This window comes from Bufo bufo, chromosome 10 (genome assembly GCF_905171765.1).
Source record: "Bufo bufo chromosome 10, aBufBuf1.1, whole genome shotgun sequence".
Lineage (NCBI taxonomy): Eukaryota > Metazoa > Chordata > Amphibia > Anura > Bufonidae > Bufo > Bufo bufo.
In genome coordinates this window covers 134,795,501-134,807,019 of record NC_053398.1, presented here as the reverse complement: position 1 = coordinate 134,807,019, position 11,519 = coordinate 134,795,501, and positions in this window count along the sequence as shown.

The window sequence follows — 11,519 nt, the reverse complement described above, 5'->3', positions numbered from 1 at the left end:
TCAACGTTGCTCTTCTATCAGCTTGAATCAGTCGGCCCATTCTCCTCTGACCTCTAGCATCCACAAGGCATTTTTGCCCACAGGACTGCCGCATACTGGATGTTTTTCCCTTTTCACACCATTCTTTGTAAACCCTAGAAATGGTTGTGCGTGAAAATCCCAGTAACTGAGCAGATTGTGAAATACTCAGACCGGCCCGTCTGGCACCAACAACCATGCCACGCTCAAAATTGCTTAAATCACCTTTCTTTCCCATTCTGACATTCAGTTTGGAGTTCAGGAGATTGTCTTGACCAGGACCACCCCCCTAAATGCATTGAAGCAACTGCCATGTGATTGGTTGACTAGATAATTGCATTAATGAGAAATAGAACAGGTGTTCCTAATAACTCTTTAGGTGAGTGTATATGGTCCCAAAAATATACGAATCTTGTGTGCTGCTCTGATGGCCTCAGCTAGACTTATCATTGCGACTCACTGGAAGCAGAAAATAACCCCTGCGATCCAGAAATGGATTATAAAATGTGATCAGATATATCGGCTTGAGCAGAGCAGTGCATTGGGACTCTGGGTCCCCACTTCAATTTGAAGCCATATGGAATCCATGGAGATCCTATCGACGATTCATACTGACATAGTTGCATTATACTACGCAATCTGTATTATTTGAGTAGCAGCCTCTTACGTGGTAATGAGCGGGTCTGTGTATATATGGATGAGACTTGCAGATAGCAATTCCCTGGCACCTAAATGTCCCTGGAAACGTTGATGGTATATGATTCTAGAATAGGAAATATGTGCCATCTATTTTCCTCCCCTCCTTTTTGTTTACCCTCAGATTTTGGCGGATTTCTGACCGGCCTATTCTCTTTGACCGGTTCTGCAATGTCCCGATCCCTCCGCTGACACAAGGGGATACACCCAACAGCTCCGGACCCTATTTACATTTCTATTTACCCCCTTGTCTACATCTTCAAGAGTATCCCCATGCCTCCTGCGTTCTCATGGAAGGCCATGAGCTAACCGACCTGCCACCCCTCAGAAATGGCGCCAGGGCCCGCCATCATTTGAAGTTGAAATGGGAATCCAATCAACATTTAGCCAAGCTGAGGGAAACCACCATAAGCATGCCACCTTGATATACGTAGTAACAGTTCCATAGTGAATATGTGTAATAACAATACAATACCTAATTGTGCCATACAGAGGCGCCATATGGCGGCACACAGTTCACCCCTTCCATGGTACAGAGAGAGGCCGTTGAAGTCTAGTACTGTCACTTCATTTAAAGGGGTCTTCCAGTTTATAGGAAGTTGTCCTCTAGCCACAAGATAGAGAGAGGATAACTAGTAGACTGGTAGGGACCTGACTGCTGTGACCCCCCACAGTCATAAGAATGGGGGCCCCATACCCTAGAATGAATTGGTCGAGCATGCACACCACCGCTCTCTTCATCTCTATGGGACTGTTGGAAATGGCGGAGTACAGCGCTCATCTATCTCAGCAGTCCCATAGAAAATGAATGGAGCAGCAGGGTGCATGCTCGGCCAGCCGACTCATTCCTTTAGTGGTAGCAGCCCCCATTCTGGAGTTCATAATATAAAACCTACCTCTGACTATAGAGTCCTATGTTACAGCCAACACAAAAAAAATTCAGGAAAAGGAGGGGATTCCATTCCATGTGAGCCAGCAAACAAGGCCAAACCTATTTCTGTCTTCTGACATGCCTTAGGGATATACTGTACCATTAGGTAGCATTAGTGGGAGCTGCAAGATGGGCCCCCATGATTGCTGGAACAGAGGGGCCAAGCACCATGACCCATCATCCCAAAACTTAAAGGGGTTATGTCATCTCAGACTTTTATGGCATATCGCAACGTCAGATAGGTGCGGGTCCCACCTCTAAGACCTGTACATATCTCCAGAACGAGGCCCCCGAAAGTGAAAAAGATTGCGCACTGTGCATGCGCACATTCATTTCTATGGGAGTTCCGAAAATGGCCAAGCGGGTGAGTATGGCTATTTTTGGAGAGCACTGGACAAGCGCGGCCACCATTCTATTCACTTCTATGGGACTGCCGGAGATAGCCAAGCCAGCACTTGGCTATTTTAGGCAGTCCCATAGAAATGAAGGGAGGGTGGCCACACATGTGCGACTGCTCTTCGCTCACTTCGGGGGTCCGGTTCTGGAGACAGGTGCGGGTCCCAGAGGTGTGACCCCCCCACTATCTGACAATGGTGCCCTGATAGCATACGCCAGGGGTCAGCAACGTTTGGCATCCCAGCTGCTATGAAACTACAGCTCCCAGCATGCACACTGGCTCACGTGTTCTTGTAACTCTGATAGAAGGGAATGAAGCATGCTGGGAATTGTAGTTTCAGTACAGCTGGACTGCTGGCGGTTGCTGATCCCTGCCATAGGCAGCGCTACTAGCTCTGTTCTGATTACTCAGGAGTATTTTTCGGGGGTCTTTTTTGTGCCACTAATTTGGATATTGTGGTTTCTTACAAAGTTTGTTCTGACTGCAGGTCAACAGGAGAAGATGTATTATTACTATTAATATATTTCTTTCGAGTTTCATTGTAATCTTGGCTTAATTATCTAATTACTGCCTCGTTTCCATGGTGCTATTTTATGTTTTATTAAAATCTGTTTCCCCTTTGTGTTCCTTGCACTCACAGAGCTCGCCCTCCTCTGCTATTGTATCACCTGCAAACAAGACAGCCGCCCGCCGGGGTCACTTGGGTGCACTGAGTAGGTGGCGGACACTTAAGTCTGTTCTTAATGACCCTTAGAAATTTGCAACAATAAACTTTACAGAAATTCTGAAAGATCATTTTATTTGCCTTTTTAATTAACCCACACAGTTCTATGGCTCTAATCAGGGTGCGACGCTGAAGAATGGTTTACAGGGATGTCTACTATTGGACAATAAATACATTTTAGAGAATGTTTTAACAGGATGGTCAATGGGAGTCTGCTAATACTACTACTGCAATACTGCCCCTATATACAGTGAGGAACAGAAGTATTTAAACAGCCTGCGATTTTGCAAGTTCTCCCACTTATAAATCATGGAGGGGTCTGAAATTCACATTGTAGGCGCATTCCCGCTCTGAGAGACAAATAAAATAAAAAATTCAGGAAATCACATTGTATAATTTTTAAAGAATTTATTTGTCTTGCACTGCTGAACATAAGTATTTGAACACCTGAGAAACAGCAAGAATTCTGGCTCTCAAAGACCTGTTATTGTGCCTTTAAAAAGTCCACCTCTACTCCACTCCTTAATCTAACTTAGTAGCACCTGTCTGAGCTCTTTAAAGACCCCTGTCCACCCCACAGTCAGTCAGACGCCAACTACTACCAAGGGCAAGACCAAAGAGCTGTCAAGAGACACCAGAGACAAAATTGTGGACCTCCACAAGGCTGGAAAGGGCTACGGGGCAATTGCAGAGCAGCTTGGTGAAAATAGATCAACTGTTGGAGCAATTGTTAGAAAATGGAAGAGGCTAAAGACGACTGTCAGTCTCCCTCGGACTGGGGCTCCATGCAAGATCTCACCTCGTGGAGTATCACTGATGATAAGAAAGGAATCAGCCCAGAACTACAAGGGAGGAGCTGGTCAATGACATGAAGAAAGCTGGGACCACAGTTTCAGAGGTCACTGTCGGTAGAACACTACGCCGTCATGGTTCTAGATCATCCATTGCACGGAAGGTTCCACTGCTCAAGTCATCACATGTCCAGGCCCGTCTGAAGTTTGCCAATGACCATCTGGATGATCCAGAGGAGGCATGGGAGAAAGTCATGTGGTCAGATGAGACCAAAGTAGAACTTTTTGGTCTAAACTTCACTCGTCGTGTTTTGAGGAAAAAGAAGGATGAGTTGCATCCCACGAACACCATCCCTACTGTGAAGCATGGGGGTGGTAACATCATGCTTTGGGGGTGCTTTTCTGCAAATTGGACAGGACGACTGCACTGTATTAAGGAGAGGATGAATGGGGCCATTTATTGTGAGATTTTGAGGAACAACCTCCTTCCCATTGAAGATGGGTCGTGGCTGGGTCTTCCAACATGACAACGACCTGATGCACACAGCCAGGATAACCAAGGAGTAGCTCCATAAGAAGCATACCAAGGTTCTGGAGTGGCCTAGCCAGTCTCCAGACCTAAATCCAATAGAACATCTTTGGAGGGAGCTGAAACTCTGTGTTGCTCAGCGACAGCCCCAAAACCTGACAGATCTAGAGGAGATCTGTGTGGAGGAGTGGGCCAAAATCCCTGCTGCAGTGTGTGCAAACCTGGTCAAGAACTGCAGGAGACGTCTGACCTCTGGAATTGCAAACAACGGCTTCTGTACTAAATATTAACACAGATTTTCTCAGGTGTTCAAATCCTTATGTTCAGCCGTGCAAGACAAATACATTATTAAAAAATCATACAATGTGATTTCCTGTTTTTTTTTTTTACATTCTGTCTCTCGGAGTGGGAATGCACCTACAATGTGAATTTCAGACCCCTCCATGATTTCCAAGTGGAAAAACTTGCAAAATCGCAGGGTGTTCAAATACTTCTGTTCCTCACTGTAAAAGTTTGTCATTACTATAATACTGCCTCCTATGTCCAAGAATATAACTATTATAATACTGCCTCCTATGTACAAGAATATAACTACTATAATACTGCTCATATGTACAAGAATATAACTACTATAATACTGCTCATATGTACAAGAATATAACTACTATAATACTGCTCCTATGTACAAGAATATAACTACTATAATTCTGCTCCTATGTACAGGAATATAACTACTATAATACTGCTTCCTATGTACAAGAATATAACTACTATAATACTGCTCCTATGTACAGGAATATAACTACTATAATACTGCCTCCTATGTACAAGAATATAACTACTATAACACTGCCTCCTATGTACAAGAATATAACTACTATAATACTGCCTTCTATGTACAAGAATATAACTACTATAATACTGCTCCTATGTACAAGAATATAACTACTATAATACTGCTCCTATGTACAAGAACATAACTACTATAATACTGCTCCTATGTACAAGAATATAACTACTATAATACTACCTCCTATGTACAAGAATATAACTACTATAATACTGCCCATATGTACAAGAATATAACTACTATAATACTGCTCCTATGTACAAGAATATAACTACTATAATACTACCTCCTATGTACAAGAATATAACTACTATAATACTGCCCATATGTACAAGAATATAACTACTATAATACTGCTCCTATGTACAAGAATATAACTACTATAATACTGCTCCTATGTACAAGAATATAACTACTATAATACTGCCTCCTATGTACAAGAATATAACTACTATAATACTGCTCCTATGTACAAGAATATAACTACTATAATACTGCTCCTATGTACAAGAATATAACTACTATAATACTGCTCCTATGTACAAGAATATAACTACTATAATACTGCTCCTATGTACAATAATATAACTACTATAATACTGCCTCCTATGTACAAGAATATAACTACTATAATACTGCCTCCTATGTACAATAATATAACTACTATAATACTGCTCCTATGTACAAGAATATAACTACTATAATACTGCTCCTATGTACAAGAATATAACCACTATAATACTGCTCCTATGTACAAGAATATAACTACTATATTACTGCTCCTATGTACAAGACTATAACTACTATAATACTGCTCCTATGTACAAGAATATAACTACTATAACACTGCTCCTATGTACAAGAATATAACTACTATAATACTGTTCCTTTATACAAGAATATAACTACTATAATACTGCTCCTATGTACAAGAATGTAACTACTATAATACTGCTCCTGTGTACAAGAATATAACTACTATAATACTGCTCCTATGTACAAGAATATAACTACTATAATACTGCTCCTATGTACAAGAATATAACTACTATAATACTGCTCCTATGTACAAGAATATAACTACTATAATACTGCTCCTATGTACAAGAATATACTTACTATAATACTGCCTCCTATGTACAAGAATATACTTACTATAATACTGCTCCTATGTACAAGAATATAACTACTATAATACTGCTCCTATGTACAAGAATATAACTACTATAATACTTCTCCTATGTACAAGAATATAACTACTATAATACTGCTCCTATGTACAAGAATATAACTACTATAATACTGTTCCTTTATACAAGAATATAACTACTATAATACTGCTCCTATGTACAAGAATATAACTGCTATAATACTGCTCCTATGTACAAGAATGTAACTACTATAATACTGCTCCTGTGTACAAGAATATAACTACTATAATACTGCTCCTATGTACAAGAATATAACTACTATAATACTGCTCCTATGTACAAGAATATAACTACTATAATACTGCTCCTATGTACAAGAATATAACTACTATAATACTGCTCCTATGTACAAGAATATACTTACTATAATACTGCCTCCTATGTACAAGAATATACTTACTATAATACTGCTCCTATGTACAAGAATATAACTACTATAATACTGCTCCTATGTACAAGAATATAACTACTATAATACTTCTCCTATGTACAAGAATATAACTACTATAATACTGCTCCTATGTACAAGAATATAATTACTATAATACTGCTCCTATGTACAATAATATAACTACTATAATACTGCCTCCTATGTACAAGAATATAACTACTATAATACTGCTCCTATGTACAATAATATAACTACTATAATACTGCCTCCTATGTACAAGAATATAACTACTATAATACTGCCTCCTATGTACAATAATATAACTACTATAATACTGCTCCTATGTACAAGAATATAACTACTATAATACTGCTCCTATGTACAAGAATATAACCACTATAATACTGCTCCTATGTACAAGAATATAACTACTATATTACTGCTCCTATGTACAAGACTATAACTACTATAATACTGCTCCTATGTACAAGAATATAACTACTATAACACTGCTCCTATGTACAAGAATATAACTACTATAATACTGTTCCTTTATACAAGAATATAACTACTATAATACTGCTCCTATGTACAAGAATGTAACTACTATAATACTGCTCCTGTGTACAAGAATATAACTACTATAATACTGCTCCTATGTACAAGAATATAACTACTATAATACTGCTCCTATGTACAAGAATATAACTACTATAATACTGCTCCTATGTACAAGAATATAACTACTATAATACTGCTCCTATGTACAAGAATATACTTACTATAATACTGCCTCCTATGTACAAGAATATACTTACTATAATACTGCTCCTATGTACAAGAATATAACTACTATAATACTGCTCCTATGTACAAGAATATAACTACTATAATACTTCTCCTATGTACAAGAATATAACTACTATAATACTGCTCCTATGTACAAGAATATAACTACTATAATACTGTTCCTTTATACAAGAATATAACTACTATAATACTGCTCCTATGTACAAGAATATAACTGCTATAATACTGCTCCTATGTACAAGAATGTAACTACTATAATACTGCTCCTGTGTACAAGAATATAACTACTATAATACTGCTCCTATGTACAAGAATATAACTACTATAATACTGCTCCTATGTACAAGAATATAACTACTATAATACTGCTCCTATGTACAAGAATATAACTACTATAATACTGCTCCTATGTACAAGAATATACTTACTATAATACTGCCTCCTATGTACAAGAATATACTTACTATAATACTGCTCCTATGTACAAGAATATAACTACTATAATACTGCTCCTATGTACAAGAATATAACTACTATAATACTGCTCCTATGTACAAGAATATAACTACTATAATACTGCTCCTATGTACAAGAATATAACTACTATAATACTGCTCCTATGTACAAGAATATAACTACTATAATACTGCTCCTATGTACAAGAATATACTTACTATAATACTGCCTCCTATGTACAAGAATATACTTACTATAATACTGCTCCTATGTACAAGAATATAACTACTATAATACTGCTCCTATGTACAAGAATATAACTACTATAATACTGCTACTATGTACAAGAATATAACTACTATAATACTGCTCCTATGTACAAGAATATAACTACTATAATACTGCTCCTATGTAAAAGAATATAACTACTATAATACTGCTCCTATGTATAAGAATATAACTACTATAATACTGCTCCTATGTACAAGAATATAACTACTATAATACTGCCTCCTATGTACAAGAATATAACTACTATAATACTGCTCCTATATACTAGAATATAACTACTATAATACTGCCCCCTTTTCCTTTGAACCAGTTTAGATAAATCCCCCCATAGTGTTCAGTGTTTGGCAGTAGTAATATCGTCAGTGCAGCGGGGAAGGAATAGAAATGGCTTCTTTACGTGTCCGCTCCCGGGGGCTGGAACATATGGAGGCAGAAGTGATAGATTTACAGCTTTTTTTTTTCCAGAGTCATAAATGACATTACAAATCACAGGCAGGGATCGGTGATGCAGTGAACTTTAGGATCGGGTGCAGCGAGCGCCCCTGGGTGCTCAGCGCATCTGTTCTGCCGCTCACACCTGTCAGGGATGGGTATCTGACCTCTGCCTGAGCCGCAGATCCATTGTGTTACTTTCAGCTCAACTGGAAATTTAAAGCTGATGTCTTGTGCCAAAACAACTCCAACCGCGGGTGGCGGTGCAGTTGCATCATGGGACATTTCTAGTCACATGACTATTTTACATTTTACCCCTTTGCGCACCATTTCCGTTAGATCTCCACTGGACTGCACCTGACCGCCGGAACCCCTACTTATCACAAGAATGATCCCAATGTCTCCCCCTTTGTGGAACGCCGGTGGAGCACTGCTGGAGATGTAGAGTACAGCGCCCCCTACCTCCACGTGTCTCATGGAGTGTGAATGGAGCTTTAGTGCGTATTCGTCACCGCTGCAGCAATCACATGGGACTTTTTTTTTTTATATGTTATGAAGAAAATGTCACTAAAAAAATATGATTTTTATGGCATGTAGGAGAGCCAAGGGTATGTTCACACACAGCGTCTGGTCTGTATTTCTCAGTGGGGTTTTGTGGGATTTTTCTTCCTATCTATGGAAGAATTACACCTGTATACAGTATATATGCCCTGATGATCAGATGGGCCAAGCAGTATCGCCTGCAGGATAAAGCATGGAGGGCGACTGTACTTTCCTCTGATCAATGTGTTAGGTGAGATTCAGAACTGGCATTGTGTGATGGCATCCCGGATGCAGCGTGTGGATGGATGCATAGATGCCAGCCCTCCCAGACTGCCCTTTCGGAGTCCTACTGCCACCTTTGTGAGTAGGGGTGTAGCTAAAGGCTCATGGGCCCTGGTGCAAGAGTTCAGCTTGGGGCCCCCCTTACATCAGTCCTTTGTGGCCAGGGGCAGGGAAGCACATAGCCTTTCTGCTGCCTTAAGCACAAATTGAAATTGCAAAAAATGCTCCCTTATAATGTGCACCAGTACAAAAATATACCCCATTATAATGTGCGGCAGTACTAAATATACACCCTTTATAATGTGCACCAGTCCAAAAAATCCCCCCTTACCTTTTAGATCAGATCCCCATGTCAGACCTCAGATCAGACCTGCATCAGATCTCCATGTTAGACATACCTCCCAACCGTCCCACATTTCTTCATTGGCATGCCTAAGGTGTTTGGCACCCGGCGTGGGTCTTTTCTCTGGCACCCCCGCAGTAGTTTTGCCCTCTCTGTGACCCCCTTCACAGCAGTAATGCCCTATCTATGCCCTCTTCACAGTAGTAATGCCCTCTGTGACCCCCTTCACAGTAGTAATGCCCTCTCTATGCCCCTTCACAGTAGTTATGCCCACATTGTATCCTCCTCACAGTAGATATTGCCTCTCTGTACTCCATAACAATTGTAAAGCGCTGTGGAATATGTTGGCGCTATATAAATAAAGATTATTATTATGTTGTGCCCCTTAACAGTAGTAATGCCCTCTCTATGCGACCTTCCCAATAGTAATGCCCTCTGTGCCCCCTTCACAATACTAATGCCCTCTCTATGCCCCTTTGCAGTAGTAATGCCCTCTCTATGCCCCCTTCACAGTAGTAATGCCCTCTCTATGTCCCGTCACAGTAGTAATGCCCTCTCTATGCCCCTTCACAGTAGTAATGCCCTCTCTATGCCCCCTTCACAGTAGTAATGCCCTCTCTATGCCCCCTTCACAGTAGTAATGCCTTCTCTATGCCCCTTTGCAGTAGTAATGCCCTCTCTATGCCCGCTTCACAGTAGTAATGCCCTCTCTATGCCCCCTTCACAGTAGTAATGCCCTCTCTGTGTCTCCTTCACAGTAGTAGTGCCCTCTCTGTGCCCCCTTCACAGTAGTAATGCCCTCTCTGTGTCTCCTTCACAGTAGTAGTGCCCTCTCTGTGCCCCCTTCACAGTAGTAATGCCTTCTCTGTGCCTCCTTCACAGTAGTAATGCCCGCTCTGTGCCCCCTTCACAGTAGCAATGCCCTCTCTGTGCCCCCTTTATAGTAGTAATGCCCTCTCTGTGCCCCCTTCACAGTAGTAATGCCCTCTCTGTGCCCCCTTTATAGTAGTAATGCCCTCTCTGTGCCTCCTTCACAGTAGTAATGCCCTCTCTGTGCCCCCTTCACAGTAGTAATGCCCTCTCTGTGCCTCCTTCACAGTAGTAATGCCCTCTCTGTGCCTCCTTCACAGTAGTAATGCCCTCTCTGTGCCTCCTTCACAGCAGTAAAATAAAAAAAGAAACTAATTACTCACCTTGGTAAATGGTCCTGCTTCACCATTCACTGCGCCTGCAGGAGGGAATAAGCGCTTCCATCTGTATTGATGGAATCGCTCATTGCATCGGGCAGCCCCTGACAGCTGGTACCCAGGGCGGGCCGCCCCCTTTCACTGCATTTCAGTGGCTGTCCCTGAGCGGCTGAGGTATGTCTCGCTTTCAACAATAGAACGTAGGGATATTTGCCTGTAATGGTGAAGTGCGGAGCTGTCCGCTCCCTGCTTCACCATTCGGTTCAGCTGCTGCCGCTGCTGCTGGGCTGTGTAGGAGGAGCAGTGCAGGCCGGGGAATCAGTATGTGCTCCTCCTACACCGCCCAGCAGTGTGATGTGTGCCCGTATCATGCTGGGGAGCACAGGGAGGAACAAGGTGAGTATTTACTGTTTGTTTTTCTTCTTGTGAAGGGGGCAGATGTGGGTATAACTACTATGAGGGGGGCATATGAGGGCATAACTACTGTGAGGGGTCACATGTGTAGAGAGGGCTAGGTGGGATTTGGAGTGTATAGTTATGTTTTGCATCTTATTAAGTGAAATATACAGTAACTGGCGGTGCGCCAAGGGGAACCTGTGGGCGGGGGGCTTTGGGTCCTGGTTGCAGTTGTGACCTC